We start from the raw sequence: 25,873 nt of genomic DNA, 5'->3' as shown, positions 1-25,873 counted from the left end.
TCATTTAGGTCAACATTGGATCATTCAGAGATCCTCACTGAACTTCTGGAGAGAGTTTGCTGCACTGAAAGTAAAGGGGCTGAATAATTTTGCAAGCCCAATTTTTCAGTTTTTGATTTGTTAAAAAAGTTTGAAATATCAAATAAATGTCGTTCCACTTCATGATTGTGTCCCACTTGTTGTTGATTCTTCACAAAAAAATACAGTTTTATATCTTTATGTTTGAAGCCTGAAATGTGGCAAAAGGTCGCAAAGGTCAAGGGGGCCGAATACTTTCGCAAGGCACTGTACATAGTGTACATGATCCGGATTTGGCGGTACAGTTCCACATTTTGGCCCTTTGACCCGCGTGCTGAAACCAAACAACTATATCCCGCATTTTATCAACAAATTCAAATATCACAAACGTTGAAAAAAATGTGTCCTGTATTTCAGTCAGACATTCCAACCTGTCTGTTGCAGTCACGTTGTGCTTAATAAAATGTATACAGTACCAGTCGAAAGTTTGGAGACACTGACTTGTTCAAGTGTTTTTCTTTATTTTTCATTATTTTGTACATTGTAGAATAACAATGAAGACATCAAAACTATGAAATAAGACATATGGAATCATGTAGTAACTAAAAAAGGGTTAAACAAATCAAAATATATTTTATATTTGAGATTCTTCAAAGGAGCCACCCTTTGCCTTGTCAGTTTTGCACACTCTTGGCTTTCTCTCAACCAACTTCATGAGGTAGTCACCTGGAATGCATTTCAATTAACAGGTGTGCCTTGTTAAAAGTTAATTTGTGGAATTTCTTTCCTTAATGCGTTTGAGCCAATCAGTTGTGTTGTGACAAGGTAGGGGTGGTATACAGAAGATAGCCCTATTTGGTAAAATAACAAGTCCATTTAAGGCAATAACAGCTCAAATAAGCAAAGAGAAATGACAGTCCATCATTACTTTAAGACATGAAAGTCAGTCAATGTAGAAAATGTCAAAAACTTTGAAGGTTTCTTTAAGTGCAGTCGTAAAAACCATCAAGCGCTATGATGAAACTAGCTCTCACAAGGACCGCCACAGGAAAGGAAGACCCGAGTTACTCCTGCTGCAGAGGATAAGTTCATTTAGTGTTACTAGCCTCATTAATTGCAGCCCAAATACATGCTTCACATAGTTCAAGTAACAGACTCATGTCAACATCAACTGTTCAGAGGAGACTGCTTGAATCAAGCCTTCATGGTCGAATTGCTGCAAAGAAACCATTGCTAAAGGACACCAACAAGAAGAAGAGACTTGCTTGGGCCAAGAAACACGAGCAATGGACATTAGACCGGTGGAAATCTGTCCTGGTCTGATGAGTCCAAATTTGAGGTTTTTGGTTCCTTAATGCGTTTGAGCCAATCAGTTGTGTTGTGACAAGGTAGGGGTGGTATACAGAAGATAGCCCTATTTGGTAAAATAACAAGTCCATTTAAGGCAATAACAGCTCAAATAAGCAAAGAGAAATGACAGTCCATCATTACTTTAAGACATGAAAGTCAGTCAATGTAGAAAATGTCAAAAACTTTGAAGGTTTCTTTAAGTGCAGTCGTAAAAACCATCAAGCGCTATGATGAAACTAGCTCTCACAAGGACCGCCACAGGAAAGGAAGACCCGAGTTACTCCTGCTGCAGAGGATAAGTTCATTTAGTGTTACTAGCCTCATTAATTGCAGCCCAAATACATGCTTCACATAGTTCAAGTAACAGACTCATGTCAACATCAACTGTTCAGAGGAGACTGCTTGAATCAAGCCTTCATGGTCGAATTGCTGCAAAGAAACCATTGCTAAAGGACACCAACAAGAAGAAGAGACGTGCTTGGGCCAAGAAACACGAGCAATGGACATTAGACCGGTGGAAATCTGTCCTGGTCTGATGAGTCCAAATTTGAGGTTTTTGGTTCCAACTGTCGTGTCTTTGTGAGATGCAGAGTAGGTGAACGGATGATCCCTGCATGTGTGGTGTGATCGTGTGGAGGTGCTTTGCTGGTGACACTGATTTATTTAGAATTCAAGGCACAGTTAACCAGCATGGCTACCACAGTATTCTGCAGCGATAAGCCATCCCATCTGGTTTGCGCTTCGTGGGACTATCATTTGTTTTTCAACGGGCAATGACCCAACACCTTCAGGCTGTGTGAGGACTATATGACTAAGAAGGAGAGTGATGAAGTGCTGCATCAGATGATTTGGCATCCACAATCACCCGACCTCAACCCATTTGAGATGGATTTGGTTGAGTTGGACCGCAGAATGAAGAAAAAGCAGCCAACAAGTGCTCAGCATATGTGGGAACTCATTCAAGACTATTGGAAAAGCATTCCAGGTGAAGCTGGTTGAGAGAATGCCAAAAGTGCAAAGCTGTCATCAACAAAGCAAAAACGTTTTTTTTTGCTCATTTATAAAAAATATATACATATCACATTTACATAAGTATTCACACCCTTTACTCAGTACTTTGTCGAAGCACCTTTGGCAGCGATTACAGCCTCGAGTCTTCTAGGTTATGATGCTACAGGCTTGGCACACCTGTATTTTGGGAGTTTCTCCCATTCTTCTCTGCAGATCCTCTCAAGCTCTGTCAGGTTGGATGGGGAGCGTTGCTGCACAGCTATTTTCAGGTCTCTCCAGAGATGTTCGATCGGGTTCAAGTCCGGGCTCTGGCTGGGCCACTCCAGGACATTCAGAGACGTGTCCCGAAGCCACACCTGCATTGTCTTGGCTGTGTGCTTAGGGTCGTGAAGGTGAACCTTCACCCCATTCTGAGGTCCTGAGTGCTCTGGAGCAAGCTTTCATCAATGATCTCTCTGTACTTTGCTCCGTTCATCTTTCCCTTGATCCTGACTAGTCTCCCAGTCTCTGCCGCTGAAAAACATCCCCACAGTTTGATGCTGCCACCCCCATGCTTCACTGTAGGGCTGGTGCCAGGTTTCCTACAGATGTGACACTTCAGGCCAAAAAGTTTAATATTGGTTTGATCAGACCAAAGAATCTTGTTTCTCATGGTCAGAGAGTCTTTTTGGAAAACTCCAAGCGGCTTGTCATGTGCCTTTTTACTAAGGAGTGGCTTCCATCTGGCCACTCTACCATAAAGGCCTGATTTGTGGAGTGCTATAGAGATGGTTGTCCTTCTGGAATGTTCTCCCATCACCATAGAGGAAGTCTAGAGCTCTAGGAAGAGTCTTGATGGTTCCAAACTTCTTCCATTTAAGCTTGATGGAGGCCACTGTGTTCTTGGGAACCTTCAATGATGCAGAAAGTTGTTGGTACCCTTCCCCAGATCTGTCCCTTGCCACAATCCTGTCTTGGAGCTCTACGGACAATTCCTTCAACCTCATGGCTTGGTTTTTGCTCTGACATGGACTGTCAGCTGTGGGACCTTATATAGACAGGTGTGTGTCTTTCCAAATCATGTCCAATCAATTGAATTTACCACAGGTGGACTCCAAAAGTTGGAGAAACATCAAGGATGATCAATGGAATCAGGAAGCACCTAAGCTCAATTTCAAGTCTCAATGCAAAAGGTCTGAATACATATGTAAATGAGGTATTTCTGTTTCTAATTTTTAATACATTTGCAAACATTTCTAAAAACCTGTTTTCACTTTGTCATTATGGGGTATTGTGTGTAGATTGCAGAGGATTTTTATTTAATCCATTTTACATTAAGGCTGTAACGTAACAAAATGTGGAAAAAGTCAAGGGGTCTGTAAACCTTCCGAAGTTACTGTATGTAACATAATTAACAAGGGTTGACTTGGTTATGATTATGACAGTGGATGCATTTCAATCTCACAAAATCTCGCAATTACATTTACTTTTTATACTTAACTATATTAAAAACCAAATACTTTTAGACTTTTATTAAGTAGGATTCTATTAAGTAAGACTTTCACTTTTACTTGAGTCATTTTCTATTAAGATATCTTTACTTTTACTCAAGTATGACAGTTGGGTGCGTTTTCCACCACTAGGCATAACGAAAGATAGGATCCCAAACAATAAAGAGCAATTATTTGCTATCCGGCAAGCTAGTTAGGTAAGTTCACTAACAGTGAGGAGAAACAATAATACAACAATTTACTGTTGTATATCTCTAAAACTGATAACTTGTTTTACTAGAAAAATATTTGCCCAAGCATTCCTGATAGACTTGGCTGTAGATAGGTACATTTGTACAGTGTGGTTATGCCATATTTCTTTCTATTAGGCTGGATATCATTCTAAATGTAATCTCTGTGCCTGTGGACATGTATGCACATTCAATTAGCCTACTCTAATGTTGATGTTATGCTGTTACAGTTTATTGTAGTTTGAACTACAGTTAGAGTATAATTTATTATCTTCTTTGTCTTACAGACGACAACGTGTGGTGACTGAGCTTCTTCCTGAAGTGTATTCTAGATGGAGAGAAAAATAACTGTGTCATTGGAGCAGAACTGTATCCCGTTAACTGTATCCCTCTCGATGGATTGGACATTTTCCTGGATTTCAAGCAGTGAATGTCTCAAGAGGAGCTGAATGTCAGTTTGATCATGACAACAGCCCTTCCATCATTTGCAGATCAACAGATGTCTGCACTTTACACCTCAGACACTCACACAGGCAGCTGCTGCTAAGTCCCACAGCTGTACAAGTATTTACTGAACTTTAATTCCCCGATCAGACTGTATTTTTGTACTGTATGTTTCTTTGTGAATAGCAATTTCATCATGACCAACTCTCTCATCATCTGCCGATCAACAGTTCTCTGCACTTTACTAGACCTGAGAGACAGAACTGAATTTGACAAATAAATATTATTTGGATTTATCTAAATGTCTAACATCTATTTGATGCTACCTGCCCTGTGCAGGTTATTTAAATATATTCTGTGAATCGATAAAGTCAGACAAATGTAGAAGATTTTATGTTGGTTCTACATGGTCTTCTGTTGAGTCACACTGTGCTTTATCAGGCTTCAGTACACTGGCAATGGTGTTTGGTATGGTGGGCTTCGGAAGCTGAGACTCTCTGTGCTTGTGGCGAATGGTCTTGTCCTGTTTGTGGTGTAAAACAGCTGAATAAGACTATGTCGGGAGTAGTGAGTGGGACCTAAGTGTTAAGAGACAGGCTAGTCTATTGTTTATGGACAATGAGAGACATTGGGAGCTGCTTTTGAGAGGAAAGATCAGTCAACAAATTGAATGGGCTGGGGGGCTGCAGAATGTTTTTTATTTTACTAGGCAAGTCAGTTAAGAACAAATTCTTATTTACAATGACGGCCTACCCCGGCTGAACCCGGACGACGCTTGGCCAATTGTGCACCACCCTATGGGACTCCCAATCATGGCCAGTTGTGATACAGCCTGGAATCAAACCAGAGTCTGTAATGATGCCTCTAGCACTGAGATGCAGTGCCTTAGACCGCTATGCCACTCGTGAGCCTAGATGTCTTAGGAGGGTAGTTCTTACCCACTGGGCACACACTGGTTGAATCGACATTGTTTCCACATCATTTCAACAAAACTACATTGAACCAACATGGAATAGACGTTGAATTGACGTCTGTGTCCAGTGGCTATTGCTGTGTATGGGGGAGTGAGAAGAAATGACACCTCTCAATCGCTCTCATACATTTACTGCCTCTAAGCACAACACCGCACAAGCAAAAAAAACTTCCTCATCTCAAACACCTGTCTGTAAACCTCCTCCAGCCCATTTTAGGGCCTCCCGAGTGGTGCATCGGTCTAAGGCACTGTATCTCAGTGCGAGAGGTGTCACTACAGTCCCTGGTTCAATCCGTTGCTGTATCACAACCGGACGTGACTCGGGAGTCCCATAGGGTGGTGCACAATTGACCCAGTGTCATGAGGGTTTGGCCGGGGTAAGCCGTCATTGTAAATAAGAATTTGTTCTTGGGCCTCCCAGGTGGCCCAAGGGCACTGTACTGCAGTGCCAGCTGTGCCATCAGAGACTCTGGGTTCGCGCCCAGGCTCTGTCGTAATCGGCCACGACCAGGAGGTCCGTGGGGTGACGCACAATTGGCCTAGTGTGGTTAGGGCTTGGTCGGCATCGCGCACCAGCGACTCCTGTGGCGGGCCGGGCGCAGTGCGTGCTAACCAAGGTTGCCAGGTGCACAGTGTTTCCTCCGATACATTGGTGCGGCTGGCTTCCGGGTTGGATGCTCGCTGTGTTAAGAAGCAGTGCGGCTTGGTTGGGTTGTGTATCGGAGGACGCATGACTTTCAACCTTCGTCTCTCCCGAGCCCGTACGGGAGTTGTAGCGATGAGACAAGACAATTGGATACCACGAAACATTTTGCAGCCCCCCAGCCCATTCAATTTGTTGACTGATCTTCTTCCTCTCAATGTCTCTCATTGTCCATAAACAATAGCCTGTCTCTTAACACTTAGGTCCCAAAAGGGGTAAAATTCAACAACAAAAAAAAAGATTTTGTTCTTAACTGACTTGCCTAGTTACATAAATAAAATACATTTACTTTGACAGATCATTATTTTCAATAGTAGCTCTTGACAGGGAGATTTTCATAGACATGAGAAACTGCAGAGAAAATAATGAGGTTGTGTCATTACATTGTTGATCAGATCAAATCAAATTGGTCACATACACATGAGTGTAGCGAACTGCTTGTGCTTCTAGTTCCAACAGTGCAGTAATATCTAACAAGTAATCTAACAAATTCACAACGACTACCTTATACATACAAATATAAGGGTATGGAATAAGAATATGTTCATATAAATGTATGGATGCGCGATGGCCAGCGATGGCCCGTGATATTGTTCTTGTTTACCGGCGTGTAGCTTTATGGAATTGTCTCGTTACTGGTTTTGTTGTTTTATTAAATGTTTCACCTGCTTCCTGACACACAGGGCCATTATTACAAGTATATACTAATGTATATATGTAGGATATGTAAACAGTATTTAAGTGGCATTATTTAAAGTGACTCATGATACCTTTATTAAATCCATTTAAAGTGGCTTGTGATTTGAGTCTGTATTTTGGAAGCAGCCTCTATGTTTGTGATGGCTGTTTTAACAGTCTGATGGCCTTGAGATAGAAGCTGTTTTTCAGGCTCTTGGTCCCAGCTTTGATGCACCTGTACTGATCTCGCCTTCTGGATGATAGCGGGGTGAACAGGCAGTTGCTTGGGTTGTTGTTGATCTTTTTGGCCTCGGGTGCTGTAGTTGTCCTTGAGGGCAGGTAGTTTGCCCCTGGTGATGCGTTGTGCAGACCGCACTACCCTCTGGAGAGCCTTGCGGTTGAAGGCGGTGCAGTTTCCGTACCAGGCGGTGATACAGCCCGACAGGATGCTCCTTTTTGTTTTGTTGAGTGAGAGGTTGATTTCCTGACACCACACTCTGAGGTCCCTCACCTCCTCCCTGTAGGCTGTCTTGTCGTTGTTGGTAATCAAGCCTACCACAGTAGTGTCGTCTGCAAACTTGATGATTGAGTTGGAGGCGTGCATGGTCACGCAGTCATGGGTGAACAGGGAGTACAGGAGAGGGCTGAGAACGCACCCTTGTGGGGCCCCAGTGTTAAGGATCAGCGGGGTGGAGATGGTGCTTCCTACCCTCACCACCTGGGGGCGGCCCATCAGAAAGTCCAGGACCCAGTTGCACAAGGCGGGGTCGAGACCCAGGGTCTCAAGCTTAATGATGAGTTTGGAGGGTACTATGGCGTTGAATTCTGAGCTGTAGTCAATGAACAGCATTCTTACATAGGTATTCCTCTTGTCCAGATGGGAAAGGGCAGTGTTATGGCGATTGTGTCGTCTGTGGACCTATTGGGGCGGTAAGCAAATTGGAGTGGGTCTAGGGTATCAGGTAGGGTGGAGGTGATATGATCCTTGACTAGTCTCTCAAAGCACTTCATGATGACAGAAGTGAGTGCTATGGGGCGATAGCCGTTTAGTTCAGTTACCTTAGATTTCTTGGGAACAGGAACAATGGTGGCCATCTTGAAGCATGTGGGGACAGCAGACTGGGATAGGGATTGATTGAATATGTCCGTAAACACACCAGCCAGCTGGTCTTCGCATGCTCTGAGGACGCGGCTAGGGATGCCGTCTGGGCCGGCAGCCTTGCAAGGGTTATAACACGTTAAAATGTTTTACTCACGTCGGCCACGGAGAAGGAGAGCCCACAGCCTTTGGTAGCAGGCCGTGTTGGTGGCACTCTATTGTCCTCAAAGCGTGCAAAGAAGTTGTTTAATTTGTCTGGGAGTAAGACGTCAATGTCTGCGACGGGGATGGTTTTCTTTTTGTAATCCGTGATTGTCTGTAGTGCCTGCCACATACGTCTCATGTTTGAGCCGTTGAATGCGACTACTTTGTCTCTATACTGATGCTTTGCTTGTTTGATTGCCTTGTGGAGGAAATAACTACGCTGTTTGTATTCGGTCATGTTTCTAGTCACTTTGCTATAATTAAATGCGGTGGTTCACGCTTTCAGTTTTGCGTGAATGCTGCCATCAATCCACGGTTTCTGGTTAGGGAAGGTTTTAATAGTCACAGTAGGGATGTTATAGCTTTCAGTGTCCCGTGCTGGTTTCAGAACTGCAAGGTGTGTCCGGTTCCGTCATGCTTGCGTACCCAAAATGCAGCTGGTTTGAAGTATATTTCAGCAAGGCACTGTGGAAGGATTCCAGATAACCTGAGTTTTACAAAGAGAAAAGGTAAGTGACAAGGGGTAGACTACATTGATTACATGGTCTGAAAGGTGGTTCTTAGGCTACCTCTAACCACTTATAACACCTAACACAAACACAAACCCATAAAAACACTACCAAATTATTGTTTAAGCCATTCTTACTGTTAATTGAGTTATCTTAGCCTTCAGCTTGTAAATATGAGCTTCATCTTGTGCAGAGCTAGGGGTTGGAAGCACATGCTTGTGAAATCAGATTCTATACCACATACAACAAAATACACAACAACACACAATTGAACCATCCCACTAATTGTATTGATATCTATTAGGCTGGCTAGATTAGCACACCTAATATGGTAATTTCAATATTATCAGCTTGCTGTCAGCTAGCGTCATTAAATTTGCAGAAAGATTTCTAGCTAGCTGAGAACCAAATAACCAACCGAAGACTATTTCTACACAATACTCATTGCTACCAACACACAAAGAGTGAGTTAGCTACATCCATCTAGTCCCGGGTCGGACCCCCATTTGCCTCTATAACAGCCTGAATTCTTTGGGGCATTCTACACGGTGTCGGAAACGTTCCACAGGGATGTTGGTCAATGCTGACGCAATGGTATCACGCAGTTGCTGCCGATTGGACAACGGTACATTCATGCTGCGAACAGCCCGTTCCATCTCTTCCCAGAGATGCTCAATTGGGTTGAGGTCAAGGGACTGCGCAGGCCACTCAAGTAAAATTACTTGCTGTCATGTTTCAGGTGATGTTTTTCCTCTCCTCAGTTGTCCAGTTTTGGTGAACGCATGCCCACTAGAGTCGTTTCTTTTTGTTTTTAGCTGACAAGAGTGGAACCCGGTGTGGGCATCCGTGATAAGGTTTGACGAGTTGTACGTTCCGAGATTCCATTCTGCACATCACAGTTGTACTGCGTAATTATTTGTCTGTTTGTGGCCCTCCTGTTAGCTTGCACAATTCTTGCCATTCTCCTTCAACCTCTCTCATCAACAAGCAGTTTTCTCCCACAGGACTGTTGCTGACTGGATGTTTTTTGTTTGTTGCACCATTCTCTGTAAACCCTAGACACTGTCATGTGTGAAAGTCCCAGGAGAATAGCCATTTCTATGATACTGGATCCGGCACACCTGCCACTGACAATCATACCACGCTCAAAGTTGCTTAGGTCACTTGTTTTGCCCATTCTAACGTTCAATCGAACAGTAACTGAATGCCTCAATGCCTGTCTGCCTGCCACTGCCATTTTCATGAATGGGTCCCATTATTCCAACTGTTACACCGAGATGATTGAACGACTGCTAAAAGACTTATCAGTGTACCAGTAATAGGACAATTTTCATTCCTGGAACGAGGTACATTTTCTGAGACACATCTCACGACGGCTCCGATGTCTCTTTATCTACACAGGAAGCCTGTCCGTCCCTAGTGCAGCAGTAAGCAAGCGGGTCAGATCTGCTGGCTAAGCAAACTAGCTGATGATTTGTTACCTCTAATCAAGAATATTCGGTTTTGTTGTGAAGAAAAAAATTCTCAGCTGACGTCGAAATAGATTCCCTATCAGTTCAGCCCCAAAAAACGTTTGATAATCTTTGGTCACCATAAGCATCATTCTTGATAGCCTCAAGCAACTGGCAGCATCAGGGTCAATCTCCGGTAGGTACAACGGTGAAAGATAACTCCTTTTTGTGCTTCTTTGTAATTAGCACAACGTTAGTGAAAGAAATCGTGCCTAAAGAGGTTCTGAGATTTCTGTGTGTTGTTCGATCGTAGTAAACAACGCAATCTAAATCAACGTTTGTGGGCACGCCCCATCTACCTAGTGGCCGATATCTGAATTCACTATCAGTGGCAGACTTTGTGGTTCACAGTGAGCAGACGAATACACAGGAAGACGAAACTTCCTGATTCTACCATTGAAATTAAAATGCGCACGTTCTAGCTTGTGGTGTGTATCATGTTGATGTTTACGACAAAAATGTAATGTTGTTAATATACAGTACCAGTTAAAAGTTTGGACACAGCTACTCATTCAAGGGTTTTTCTTTATTTTTACTATTTTCTACATTGTAGAATAATAGTGAAGACATCAAAACTATGAAATAAGACATATGGAATCATGTAGCAACCAAAAGAAGTGTTACACTTTTTAAATTTGAGATTCTTCAAAGTAGATACCCTTTGCCTTGATGACAGCTTTGCACACTCTTGGCATTATCTCAACCAGCTTCATGAGGTAGTCACCTGGAATGCATTTCAATTAACAGGTGTGCCTTGTTAAAAGTTAATTTGTGGAATTTCTTTCCTTAATGCGTTTGAGCCAGTAAGTTGTATTGTGACAAGGTAGGGGTGGTATACAGAAGATCGCCCTATTTGGTAAAATACCAAGTCCATTTAGGGCAAGAACAGCTCAAATAAGCAAAGAGAAACGACAGTCCATCATACTTTAAGACATGAAGGTCAGTCAATGCGGAAAATGTCAAGAACTTTGAAAGTTTCTTTAAGTGCAGTCGTAAAAACCATCAAGCGCTACGATGAAACTGGCTTTCATGAGGACCGCCACAAGAAAGGAAGACCCAGAGTTACCTCTGCTGCAGAGGATAAGCTCATTAGAGTTACCAGCCTCGGAAATGTGCAATTAATTGCACCTCAGATTGCAGCCCAAATTAATGCTTCATGGAGTTCAAGTAACAGACACATCTCAACATCAAACATGAGCAATGGACACAATGGGGGAAATCTGTCCTTTGGTCTGATGAGTCCAAAATCGTGAAATGTTTTGTTCCAACCGCTGTGCTTTCGTGAGACGCGGAGTACGTGAACGGATGATCTCTGCATGTATGGTTCTCATGGAGCATGGAGGAAGAGGTGTGATGCTGCTTTGCTGGTGACACTGTCTCTGTTTTATTTAGAATTCATAACCAGCATGGCTACCACAGCATTCTGCAGAGATACGCCATCCAATATGGTTTGCGCTTAGTGGGACTATCATTGTTTTTCAACATGACAATGACCCCAAAACACATCTCCAGGCTGTGTAAGGGCTGTTTGACCAAGAAGGAGAGTGATGGAGTGCTGCATCAGATGACCTGGCCTCCACAACCACCAGACCTCAACCCAATTGAGAGGGTTTGGGATGAGTTTGACCATAGAGTGAAGGAAAAGCAGCCAACAAGTGCTCAGCATATGTGGGAACTCATTCAAGACTGTTGGAAAAGCATTCCAGGTGACTACCTCATGAAGCTGGTCGAGAGAATGCCAAGAGTGTGCAAATCTGTCATCAAGGCAAAGGGTGGCTGGATACTTTGAAGAATCTAAAATATATTTTTGATTTGTTTCACACTTTTTTACTTACTACATGATTCCATATATGTTATTTCATAGTTTTGATGTCTTCACTATTATTCTACAATGTAGAAAATAGTAAAAAAAGAAAGAAAAACCCTTGAATTTGTAGGTGTTTCCAAACTTTTGACTGGTACTGTATATTGAACAAAAATATAAACGCAACATGTAAAGTGTTGGTCCCATGTTTCCTGAGCTGAAATAGAAGATCCCAGAAATGTTCCATACACACAAAAGCTTATTTCTCTCAAGCTGATTAAACAGAATGATCATTACATAGGTGCACTTGTACTGAGGACAATAAAAGGCAGCTCTAAAATGTGCAGTTTTGTCACACACAATGACACAGATGTCTCAATTTTTGAAAGAGCGTGCAATTGGCATGCTGGCTGCAGGAATGTCCACCAGAGCTATTGCCAGAGAATCTAATGTTAATTTCTCTACCATATTTTTTTGATAATTTGGCAGTACATCCAACTGGCCTCACAACCGCAGACCACGTGTAACCACCCCATCCCAGGACCTCCATATCCGGGTTTTTCACCTGCGGGATCCTCTGAGACCAGCCACCCAGACAGCTGATCAAACTGTAGGTCTGCACAACCAAAGAATTTCTGCAATGGACTGTCAGAAACATCTCAGGGAAGCTGATCTGCGTGCTCGTCGTCCTTTCCAGGGTCTTGACCTGACTGCTGTTAGGCGTCGTAACTGACTTCAGTAGGCAAATGCTCACCTTCGATTGCCACTGGCACACTGGAGAAGTGTGCTCTTCACGAATAAGCTACGGACGTCCGGTCCCGCTCCATGGCAGGAGCCTTCCTCTGTGCCGGTGCCCAGTCCGGGCACGGCGTTCTACCGGGCTCCATGGCCGGACCCGAGGTCTGGTTTTTGTGGGATCTTGTTTCTGTGTAGTTGCCTGTGAGCACTGCTTGAGCTTCACGTATTGTTTATTCTTCTTTGTTGTTTTTGTGAGTTTCACTTGATTAAACATGTGGAACTCTACGTACGCTGCGCCTTGGTCCGTTATTTCATTAGACGAGCGTGACATGTACAATGTTTTTGTTGTACTGTATGTGTGTTTATAGTTTTGTTTGATGTTGTGTTAGTGTATGCAAGTTTGTCTGAAACGTTGTTCCCTCTTCTGCTATTGGACCAGGTTTCTCTTGAAAAAGAGATGTTATCTCAATGAGAAAAAAACTGTATAAATGAAGGTAAAATTAAAAACAATAACAAGCAAGCAGCAACAGTGAGAGACTTATTTCTATAAAGGTGGATTAGAAGCTCGAACTGTTTGGGCACAGACTTGGATAGCATGACTGAACTCTGCAGACTATCTCTGCAGTAGATTGCAACTCCACCCCCTTTGGCAGTTCTGTCTTGGCGGGAAATGTTGTAGTTGGGGATGGACATTTCTGAATTTTTGGTGGCCTTCCTAAGCCAGGATTCAGACCACGGACATCAGGGTTGGCGGAGTGTGCTAAAGCAGTGAATAAAACAAACTTAGGGAGGAGGCTTCTGATGTTAACATGCATGAAACCAAGGCTTTTACGGTTACAGAAGTCAACAAATGATAGCGCCTGGAAAATAGGAGTGGAACTGGGGGCTACAGAGCCTGGGTTAACCTCTATAGCAACCAGAGGAACAGAGGAGGAGTAGGATACGGCTAAAGGCTATAAGAACTGGTCGTCTAGTGCGTTGGGAACAGAGAATAAATGGAGCAGATTTCTGGGCAATGTAGAATAGATTCAGGGCATAATGTACAGACAATGGTATGGTAGGATGTGAGTACAGTGGAGGTAAACCTAGGCGTTGAGTGACGATGAGAGAGGTTTTGTCTCTGGAGGCACCAGTTAAGCTAGGTGAGGTATCCGCATGTGTGTGGGGTGGGACAAAAGAGCTATCTAATGCATGTTGAGCGGGATTGAGGGCTCTACAGTGAAATAAAATAATAAGAACCAGCCAAGACAGCAGTAGACAAGGCATATTGACATTAGAAAGAGGCATAAAGCAATCACAGGTGTTGATCAGGACAGCTAAGACAACAATGGGTAAATGGAAATGAATGGGCAGATCGGGTCAGTTACGTACATACAGGACGAGGCTGGGGCCGAGAAGGTAAATAAAATGAGGTACCGTGTTATTGAAACCGTCCAGGGGGCATCAGCTGTGTAGCCGAGTGATCATAGGGTCAAAAGAGCAGCAATAGGTGAGACAGGGTGCCGTTCGGTAGTCACTACTACGCTAGGCGAGCAGGGGACATAGCGTTCAGAAAACCTAGCGGTCCGGGGCTAGTAGATAGTTCTTTGACGACATCGTAACAGAATAGCCTGTTGAGACCACATCGGGCGATCACATCGGCAGTCCAGTTGTGATGGATCGATGGGGCTCCGTGTCGACAATAAAGGGTCCAGTCCAATATGCAAAGGAGGAATTGTAGCCCTCGAATTAGCTGGTATATGGGCCTAGCTCGAGGCTATCTCAAGGCTAGCTGGTGCTTGCTTCGGGACAGAGGCGTTAGCTAATAGTAGCCACTCGTTTGCAGCTAGCTTGCTGCAAACATAACAGCTGCAAACATAACATATCATACTAATTTGAATGTCCCAGATTTTCATTTACTATGTTAGATATAGTCCATGAGACCAGCCTGGGGAAAAAGACACTGGTGGTAGAGCCAAAGATGACATATAAATGAAGATGCCCCACTCGGGTTGTTTAGGAAGAGGTCAAAATTTACACAATAGTTACACGGAGGAAAATGGGGGAGGGGTCATGCTTTTTCAATTAGAAATTTATTCCAGGGGAGTAATGTAATTTGAAAATCAATGAAATGTCATATTGCTCAGGGTCTGAGAATTAGTTGCTTATTATAGTATCTCATGTCTGCCCAATGATGCCGCTCATTATTGATTCTCTGCTGGCCGGGCAATATCAGCGCAATATCAAGTGCGCCCAGTGTGGTCTCAATAAAATTATCCATAGCCTACACCAGCCTTTCTCAAACCCTGGTCCCGGCACCAGTCTGTGGAGGAATGATTGCGGCATATTTGTCCTGAATATTATAAAAAAAATTATGTTTAGGTCTGCAGCATATTGAGTCAAATAAGGAATTGCAGTAGGACTACTTGTGCAACGCACTGAACTATGCACGCAGCCAGTGGTGACCCGCCATTCAGGGCAGGTGTTTAGCAAAAAAACGAAAACATTTTTGTTCCTGTTTTGCATGTTATTTTGACATTAATCAGTTTGCAAACAATAAAACTTTTTTTTTTTAAATCATTGCGTTAATAAAGCTGCATATAAACAGGGTCTCTTTTTTTCTTTCTTCAGTAAGGCAGCTCCAAAATGCAGGTGTTTCAGCCTAGATAAGTGCTTTCTGTGGTGGTGGGGCAGCCAGCCGAAAATACGGAGCATAGGGGTTGGTAATGTTCTCTAGTTGTGCCGTGATTAGCTCAGTATTCTGTCACTCATGGGGACACTGCGTCACCACAAAATCTACGAGGAGAGCTCAAAAATTCAAGCCCCTTGGGTGCTGCCATAGAGTTACATTAGAAGTGCCCATCCAAGAAGGCTCAGGGTCATTGGTCACAGATAAAATTACATCAAATCACGTTATATGTATCGTAGCTTTGATTGGACTGATCATGTCAACATCATACTGTCAGAATCTTAGCTAGCAAGCTAGCAGTCATCATCATGAATCAAGTCAACAATCTACTGGCAAAGACTTTTCAATCCTTGTCATATGAAGAGCAATGATGAAGAGAAATTATAGATAAAACATATCGGTGGTCATCGGCAATTGGACATAAACATTACCTAACAAGTTGGAAATCGCAAATTCAACAATGAGTGGTTTGGAAGGAATCAGTGGCTAACTGCAAGCATTGCAAAGCAATCCCTAGACTGCTATTCAGTGGAGTGGGTGTGTGGTCCAAGTCTGGGTTTAAGGGTCTGGGAACTGGGAAATCTCAGACTTCAGTGAGTTCAAGAAAACTGGGAATTTTGGAAAAAAATGAGCCACGACTGAGAAATAACTTTTGAACGGCCATCCAACTCGGAATTCCAAGTCGGGAACTCAGGCATCTTTCTAGAGCTCCGACCTGAAGATCACTAACATCATGATTCAACCTTGTTTTTTTCCATAGTTCGCAGTTGTCTTGAAACAACCATAAATCCAGAGAACGACAGACTTTGATGACAAAATTTGCCACGAAGGACCGCCGCACCACCTTCCTGTTCAAGTGAACACAGCAAAACAAGATGAGTCCGAAAATGTATTGTATGCTGCTGCATAAATTATGTAATATGCCAGGGAGATATGTATACTGTAGCTAAGATGTAATGGTCTTCTTCCTCCTCTAACGAGGAGTAGTAGGAAGGATCGGAGGACCAAAGTGTTAGCGTGGTATGTATCCATAATGTAATTTAATGAGAATGAATACATAATACAAAAAGAACAAGAGAAAACAAAATGAAAACTGAAACAGTCCCGAATGGTGCAAACACTGAAACGGAAAATAATCACCCACAACTCAAGGGTGAAAACAGGCTGCCTAAGTATGGTTCTCAATCAGAGACAACGATTGACAGCTGCCTTTGATTGAGAACCATACCAGGCCAAACACAGAAATACCAAATCATAGAAAAAAGAACATAGACTACCCGCCCAACTCACGCCCTGACCATACTAAAACAAAGACATCACAAAGGAACTTAGGTCAGAACGTGACAGTACCCCCCCCCCCCCCCCCAAAAGGTGCGGACTCCTGCCGCAAAACCTGAACCTATACGGGAGGATCTGGGTGGGCGTCTGTCCGCGGTGGCGACTCTGGCGCGGGACGTGAACCCCACTCCACCATAGTCTTTCTCCGCCTCTTAACCCGCCTCCATGGCGCCTTTCAAGCGGCGACCCTCGCCGCCGACATCGGACTGGGGACCCTAGCAACGGGTCCCGAATGGACGGGAGATTCCGGCAGCACCGGACAGGCGGGAGACTCCGGCAGCTCCGGAGTGAAGGGCGATTCGGCAGCGCCGGAGTGACGGGCGATTCCGTCACTCCGGGGAGAATTGGACAGGGAGAATACTGTAAGAATGACCCATGTTCTGAATTATGTCTTTGTACATTTCAAAAGTACTGTAATGAAACAGCAGAAAGCAGGTCTTGAACCTTCGACCTTATAGCCCGAAGTTCAGCGCGCTATCGACTGTGCCGCAAAAGCATGCTCGTGTGGCAGAGTCGATATCTGTGCTTACAAACTCAGGGTCGGTACACTACTCCCTCCTTTCAAAGAGCGCGTCCTCGCGCTAGCTTACGACTCTACGTCTTACAGGAACGCGCTCAAATGCTAAGCACACGCACTGTCGTGGATGCAAGGTCCGATCACTTCTGACACCAGTGTAATGAAACAGCAAGGAGCAGGTCTCAGACCATCGACCTTCTAGCCCAAAGTCCAGGGCGCTATCGACTCTGCCGCAAAAGCATTCTTGTGCGGTAGAGTCGATATCCGCACTTATAAACCCAGGGTCGTTACACTACTGAACAAATTGTATTGACTATGCCTGTTCTAGCTCGCTCATTAATGTCTTAATCGAAATTACGAATTGCCTCTTACCTGCCCATTGTCCCCTTCTGCCACAGTTTGTACATTTACATCTTCAGTAGAAAACACATTTGTTTAAGTAAGTCAGCCATATCAGATATGTTTTTTTTAAAGCAGTAAATGAGGCTGAATTAACAGTTTCGCTGCCAGACAAGGCTCCGCTGATAGCCAGAAAAACCGGTCTGTATGATATGTCAGACTTGCCTCAGCAATGAGGCTATGAAGAGGCTATGAAGCCATAAAAAATGCGCAGACTTTTAGAAACAAAGCATCTACATCTCAAGGATAAACCAGACTATTATTTTTTTTTACAAAAAAGAGATGACCAACCAAACAAAAATGCTGCGCAATAATTTAACAGATCTACGAGAGTTTATGGAAGGCTTCATACTCACTCTTTCATAACATTTCCATGTGCCAGGCGCTTTTCATTATAGTTGAAAAACTGGTCGTTCCCTCAATCTGGGATGCTTGCCGAGAGGTTTTAGGCCCAACTGCTGCTACAAAGATAATTGAAATCCCACTTTCCAAGGACACTGTCGGTGTAAAATCCAGGATATGTCAGATGATATTGAATTAGACTGAGCCCGCACATCAAATTGGTTTGCAGTCCAATTAGATGAGACTGGCGTTTCAAATGCCAGTTTCTTGTATATATTCGCAACATATGTGAATTTCTTTGTTGCAAAGAGTTGCCTCAAAATACAACTGCAGGTGAAATATTCCGGTGTTCTGAACTGGTACATAGCTGAACATTATTATGATGGGACCTTTTTATCCGGTCTGTAGGCCTACCGACGAGACTGCTGCAATTCATGCAGGCAGGTACGTGTAAGTGACAAAACTGGGCATCTAGAGACCGAGTGGATAGAGGTATTTTGAATCACATGTGAAAATTGATTGGGTCACATCTGAGCAAAACTCTGCTCATATTCGAGGATTACTTCCCTTCACAATCTGATCCACGACCGGGAAAGCAGTGGACACGTAATCCGTTCACCAACACTGAAGAGACTCAGTTTGTCACCGGTTCTTGATGATAAACTATTGGAGCTGTCCTGTGACCAAGGCCTGCGGATTCGTTTTAATGAGATGCGCCTGTCCACATTCTGGCTGTTCAGCTGCGGAGAATACCCGCAATTTTGCGAGATGGCAGTGAAGACCTTAATCCTCTTTCATTCTACCTATTTATGTGAGACCAGCTTCTCCTCTCTTGCTGCAACAAAATCTAAATATCGCAACAGGCTGGCTGTTGTATATACTTTGACACCTCTGTGATGTCCCTGGGACAAAAAGTTTGAGAAAGGCTAGCCTATAATATAGTTTATAGGCCTAGGCTATACGAAGAGCATGCTCGGAGAAGCACAGGGCAAAGTTAGATTTCTAAGAAAATGTACTTCCTTCCCGAGTTTTGGCGCTTCTGGGATGGTGTATATAAAACTAGGCTACACTGCATTACACACTGCAATGGATAGGTGTTCCCAAACGTGAGCCCCGGCCTGCCCTGCTCTTACTGACGTAAACCCTTTTGTGACTATAGTGGCACTTCAGCAGGAAAGTCAATTTGTCCAAAAAAATGCAATCTCTGTGCGCGCGGACTATGCCTACTGACCTGCTCAGGTTGAGAGGGAGAGCATGAAGATGAAAAGGAGGACCGGAGGTAACCTTGTTACTGCTATAATTAATTTGAATGAAAACAATGTTTCGTTAGCCAAAATGAAGCTTGACCTCACAATAAGCAATATTCGAGTAATTTACATACATGACTATGAAGTGGAAGCCGTGGAGATGGACAAATAAAATAAAATCAAATATATTTATATAGCCTTTGGTATATCAGCTGATATCTCAAAGTTCTGTACAGAAATCCAGCCTAAAACCCCAAACAGCAAGCAATGCAGGTGTAGAAGCACAGTGGCTAGGAAAAACTCCCTAGAAAGGCCAAAACCTAGGAAGAAACCTAGAGAGGAACCAGGCTATGAGGGGTGGCCAGTCCTCTTCTGGCTGTGCCGGGTGGAGATTATAACAGAACATGGCCAAGATGTTCAAATGTTCATAAATGAGCAGCATGGTCAAATAATAATAATCACAGTAGTTGTCGAGGGTGCAGCAAGTCAGCACCTCAGGAGTAAATGTCAGTTGGCTTTTCATAGCCGATCATTAAGAGTATCTCTACCACTCCTGCTGTCTCTAGAGAGTTGAAAACAGCAGGTCTGGGACAGGTAGCAAGTCCGGTGAACAGGTCAGGATTCCATAGCCGCAGGCAGAACACTTGAAACTGGAGCAGCAAAACGGCCAGGTGGATTGGGGGCAGCAAGGAGCCATCATGCCAGGTAGTCCTGAGGCATGGTCCTAGGGCTCAGGTCCTCCGAGAGAGAGAAAGAAAAAGAGAATTAGAGAGAGCATACTTAAATTCACACAGGACACTGGATAAGACAGGAGAAGTACTCCAGATATAACAAACTGACCCTAGCCCCCCGACACATAAACTACTGCAGCATAAATACTGGAGGCTGAGACAGGAGGGGTTAGGAGACACTGTGGCCCCAGCCAATGATACCCCCGGACAGGGCCAAACAGGAAGGATATAACCCAACACACTTTGCCAAAGCACAGCCCCCCACACCACTAGAGGGATATCTGGACAGTGCATGGGTGCTGAAAGTAGGCTAATTTGAGAAGATCTAATTCATTTTAACAGTCTTCATTTTAATTTGACTTTAGGCTACTAACAACAATAGGGCTTTGTGTTGGAGCCTTTGTCTTCCTATTCAAGAAATAAGCGGTAGGTCTACCTGTTTGACAGACAAAATTATAGTCTACTATCCATAGTTTTTATCAGCATACCTCAGTGTCAGTGAAGAGCTTGGTTGTGTTAAGTTAAAATCAGGTCTCGAATTGCGGGTGTATGTGGAGGTAGTGTGGCTTTTGTTAAAGAAAATGAATAAAGCCCTTGTTAATGTAAGATTTTTAAAAATAATATAAGTGGACCTGATTATATAAAGCGTTGTATAACGTTTCTTTAGTCTGCAATGCTTTATGCTAGAAGCAAGCTGTAAAATGCTGGGGAAAGACGCGACTCAAATCAAATCAAATTTTATTTGTCACACATACTCATGGTTAGCAGATGTTAATGCGAGTGTAGCGAAATGCTTGTGCTTCTAGTTCCGACAATGCAGTAATAACCAACAAGTGATCTAACTAACAATTCCAAAACTACTGTCTTATACACAGTGTAAGGGGATAAAGAATATGTACATAAGGATATATGAATGAGTGATGGTACAGAGCAGAATAGGCAATATACAGTAGATGGTATCGAGTACAGTATATACATATGAGATGAGTATGTAAACAAAGTGGCATAGTTAAAGTGGCTAGTGATACATGTATTACATAAGGATGCAGTCGATGATATAGAGTACAGTATATACGTATGCATATGAGATTAATAATGTAGGGTAAGTAACATTATATAAGGTAGCATTGTTTAAAGTGGCTAGTGATATATTTACATCATTTCCCATCAATTCCCATTATTAAAGTGGCTGGAGTTGAGTCAGTGTCAGTGTCAGTGTGTTGGCAGCAGCCACTCAATGTTAGTGGTGGCTGTTTAACAGTCTGATGGCCTTGAGATAGAAGCTGTTTTTCAGTCTCTCGGTCCCAGCTTTGATGCACCTGTACTGACCTCGCCTTCTGGATGATAGCGGGGTGAACAGGCAGTGGCTCGGGTGGTTGATGTCCTTGATGATCTTTATGGCCTTCCTGTAACATCGGGTGGTGTAGGTGTCCTGGAGGGCAGGTAGTTTGCCCCCGGTGATGCGTTGTGCAGACCTCACTACCCTCTGGAGAGCCTTACGGTTGAGGGCGGAGCAGTTGCCGTACCAGGCGGTGATACAGCCCGCCAGGATGCTCTCGATTGTGCATCTGTAGAAGTTTGTGAGTGCTTTTGGTGACAAGCCGAATTTCTTCAGCCTCCTGAGGTTGAAGAGGCGCTGCTGCGCCTTCTTCACGATGCTGTCTGTGTGAGTGGACCAATTCAGTTTGTCTGTGATGTGTATGCCGAGGAACTTAAAACTTGCTACCCTCTCCACTACTGTTCCATCGATGTGGATAGGGTGGTGTTGGGATACATATGGGATATATTTGGTTTGTCTCTGACATTCAGAGGCTGCGCTACAACCTTCCATAGCCGGCCAAGAGGAGACAAAAAATGTACTCTGCTTGAGAAGTAATTATTATTTAATTGACGTTCAACATTTCAACAGGCTATTAAACAACATACGAAATCTAAATGAGCCAGGATCGTGCCAGGTAGTCTAAGAGGTAATGAAAATGAATTATTTAGGCCATTTAAAAAATATATATTGTGATGCGCGACAGGCTGGCAGGATCGCTCAGCATTTCAACATTACATCAACAACGGCACTTCAACAACATGCCTATACATTTCGCATTTAGGCTGTATATGTTTGAATCATTATTTTGGGTATAGGTGAGGGTCACTTTTTTTTCAAGCGTTCAAGGAACGTCGGATAAAATATATATTTTACTTAAGTGAGAGCCGTCTATTTTCATTTCAGAGAGATCAGATTTTCTCCAGGTATTCCTCATTATAAATAACGTATATTCACTTACCATTGAAAGAAATGGTCAGTCCCGGTCTGCTTAATAGGGTGGATCTCCCATAGGTACCAATGCATTCGCAGCTGGGTCTGGTCTGCTTAGTTCATTGAAAGTACATGAACCACATAAATTGAGGGAGTGGGATGTCTCGCTTCCTTTTCCTTCTCTGGTCGAGCCATCATGAGAAATATGAAACATTTTACGCACGCGCATCCATAGCACGTCCACACACCAGGCAGCGGGAGGTGAGTCGGGGTAAGAAGTCTAGCTACTAAACTAAGCAGGAAGTGGATAAAATACCTGTACTGTTTGTAAATATGTGAAAATACCATTGTTTAGCCGAAAATAGTGTTTTTGTTAGCGAGCTGTCTTCTAAAACTGAAATTCACATTGGTTAGGACTTGACAGGCAATGTTAGCTAGCAGCAGGCTATGCTGTCACTTGGCACGATACAGGTTGTAACGGAAAGGTTTAGCCTCCATGTCTCTGGTTTAGCTTAGCAATGCTACTCAGCTAATAATGGGAATGACTGAATTTATATTGCTACTTTAGTGGTATTGTCGATAAAGATGAATATGCCCATTCAAAACGTTGGTATAAGATACATTTTGGCACCCCACTGTAGACAACATTTAACTAAAGACGTGAGCTGACTTTACAGTAAAAAAAATGAATGATGGCTAAATCCATGTGACAACAAAGTACAGTAAATTTTTGTGAATGTGATATAGGTAGGGAGGTACGTCGCAAGGTCACTTAGCCCAATTTTTTTTTGAATGTTTTTTATTTGGTACACACATCCTATCAACTGTACTTTTTATTATGAACTTTTTGGGTGTACTTGTCACTAAACCATTGAACAATCAGAGGCTGTGTGTATGGGTTTGGTCAGGGGTAACGAGGTATGCGCTTATATTCATTTTTTGAGTGCAACAATTTCCGTTCTGTTGTAAACTCATTTTTCTAACTAAACCAGTTATTTCCTCATAATGCCAAAATGACTCAGAAATTACTCTTACAGTAAACTATTTTTTCTCCAGGTTCTAACCCATTGATCACACCTACAACGTCATTGCGTTTGGTACACAGAAGTACATGCATTTCCAATGGAACGCTTCGTTTGCCTTGCAATATTGCTTTGCAGAGGCAGTTGCAGTGAGTTCTGTGTGGTGCATAGAGTGGTTGGATGTTTAGCAACAAAACCCAGGAGTGTGCAACTATGGGTTAAAGCAAACAGTGTTGGCTTAAGCAATATTTCGTCTCCAATGTTTATTGAAAACGCAAATAAATTTGCACAATGAGCACTTGTTTCTCATATGCATCATTACAGTTGTTGTTTAGCTAGCTTAGCAAATTTTAGACATTAGCATTGACATGAGAAATCTGTCAAAATACCTCAAAACAAGACATGATATCAATAACAAGCTGAAAAGAGCCACTTATGGTTCGCCACATGTTAGTTTCTTGTCTTTCTTGCTAGCAATCTGGACATACAGAATCACAACAACAGGCTGACTTCTGCCCCGTGGAAGCACGCGCACATTGTTTTTGCGAGGTTGTCTGCCAACCCGTCTATACATTGGATTAATCAAACATATGCGTCAAATTGGTAGCAGAAGGTAAATATTGAACTTTTGTTGCACACATATCAAGATGATGCAGCGTACCATTTTGCACAAGCATTTCGCTACACTCGCAATAACATATGCTAACCATGTGTATGTGACCAATACAATTTGATTTGATATGAATGACGCTGTTGGTGTGTGTCACATGCAGCGTGCAACAAAAGTTCAACATGTGCGCCACACGATGCACTGCAACTGCACTACAATGTAGTGTTGCAAGACAAACGCAGGGTTCTGTTGGAAATGAATGTACTTCTGCTGGTGTACCAAAACGCAATGAAGCTGTAGGCTAATAAAACTGTCAGGAGGTCTATGGCAGGAAGGATGTGTCTCCTTAGCTCTTCCATGCAGGTTTACATCTGTCATCCATAGCTGCTGACACACTCGCACTACATTGCATCTCATGGCAGTCTCCTGATCTAATGGGATTGGCATAGTGAGTAAGGAATACTATAAAAAATGTATCTATTACTAGCCCACAATATGTTGTCTTATATCAAATAACATTTTTCTTTAAAAACACTGCACTGCTAGTACACCGAGACCAGTCTACCGGTATGCACACGCACACACATCCATAAACATGTCATAGTGGGACCCACTATTGAAGTAATTTCATAATGAAATGGTTCTAGGTGTAAATCTTACCCATAGGTAATCTTTCCTGTCAGCTGTCGTATGTTCATATCCCTTCTGACACATAATGGACTGGGCTGTGTGTAATTAAGACCTATTTACAGTTCCTTCAGAAAGTATTGCGCCCTTGACTTTCCCCCCCCCACATTTTGTTACAAACTGGGTTTAAAATTGATTTAATTGTAATTTTTGGTCAACAATCTACAGAAAATACTCTGTGAAAGCTGAAGAAAAATTCTAACATTTATTGAAAATGAATGAAATATAAAACACTATCTTGATTAGATGCAGTTGAAGTCGGAAGTTTACATACACCTTAGCCAAATACATTCAAACTCAGTTTTTCACAATTCCTGACATTTAATCCGAGTAAAAATTCCCTGTTTTAGGTCAGTTAGGATCACCACTTTATTTTAAGAATGTGAAATGGCAGAATGATAGTAGAGAATTATTTCAGCTTTTATTTTTTCATCACATTCCCAGTGGGTCAGAAGACAACATACACTCAATTAGTATTTGGTAGCATTGCCTTTAAATTGTTTAACTTGGGTCAAACGTTTCGGGTAGCCTTCCACATTCCTCCTGATAGAGCTGGTGTAACTGAGTCAGGTTTGAAGGCCACCTTGCTCGCACACGCTTTTTCAGTTCTGCCCACAATTTTTCTATAGGATTGAGGTCAGGGCTTTATGATGGCCAGTCCAATACCTTGACTTTGTTGTCCTTAAGCCATTTTCCACAACTTTGGAAGTATACCTGGGGTCATTGTCCATTTGGAAGACCCATTTGCGACCAAGCTTTAACTTCCTGACTGATGTCTTGAGATGTTGCTTCAATATATCCACATAATTTCCCTGCCTCATGATGCCATCTATTTTGTGAAGTGCACCAGTCCCTCCTGCAGCAAAGCACCCCCACATCATGATGCTGCCACCCCTGTGCTTCACGGTTGGGATGGTGTTCTTTGGCTTGCAAGCCTCCCCTTTTTCCTCCAAACATAACAATGGTCATTATGGCCAAACAGTTGTGTTTTTATTTCATCAGACCAGAGGACATTTCTCCAAAAAGTACGATCTTTGTCCCCATGTGCAGTTGCAAACCATCGTCTGGCTTTTCGATGTGGTTTTGGAGCTGTGGCTTCTTCCTTGCTGAGCGGCCTTTCAGGTTGTTTTATTGTGGATATAGATACTTTGTACCTGCTTCCTCCAGCATCTTCACAAGGTCCTTTGCTGTTTTTCTGTGATTGATTTGCACTTTTCTCACCAAAGTACGTTTATCTCTAGGAGACAGAACGCGTCTCCTTCCTGAGCGGTATGACGGCTGTGTGGTCCCATGGTGTTA

General features: G+C 43.0%; 1 protein-coding gene across 21 annotated transcripts in view; it reads left to right on the top strand.

The window, feature by feature from the left end:
* The first annotated feature begins 22,425 nt into the window (after positions 1–22,425).
* Positions 22,426–25,873, top strand: part of LOC110489906 (anion exchange protein 2) — an 81,499-nt gene continuing 78,051 nt past the window's right edge. For 8 of the 21 annotated variants that reach the window (XM_090199773.1, XM_090199783.1, XM_090199772.1 and 5 more), the window contains exon 1: positions 22,482–22,526. The gene's annotated coding sequence lies outside the window, so the exon portion shown is untranslated. Of the gene's footprint in view, positions 22,527–25,873 lie in introns of all 21 variants that reach the window. The other 13 variants (XR_016486631.1, XM_090199775.1, XM_036944182.2 and 10 more) reach the window with 6 other exon arrangements.

The sequence above is a fragment of the Oncorhynchus mykiss genome, chromosome 15 (assembly GCF_057628025.1).
Source record: "Oncorhynchus mykiss isolate SJ-2025 chromosome 15, ASM5762802v1, whole genome shotgun sequence".
Lineage (NCBI taxonomy): Eukaryota > Metazoa > Chordata > Actinopteri > Salmoniformes > Salmonidae > Oncorhynchus > Oncorhynchus mykiss.
The sequence above is the reverse complement of the archived record's forward strand: the minus strand, read 5'-3'. Positions and strand labels throughout refer to the sequence as shown.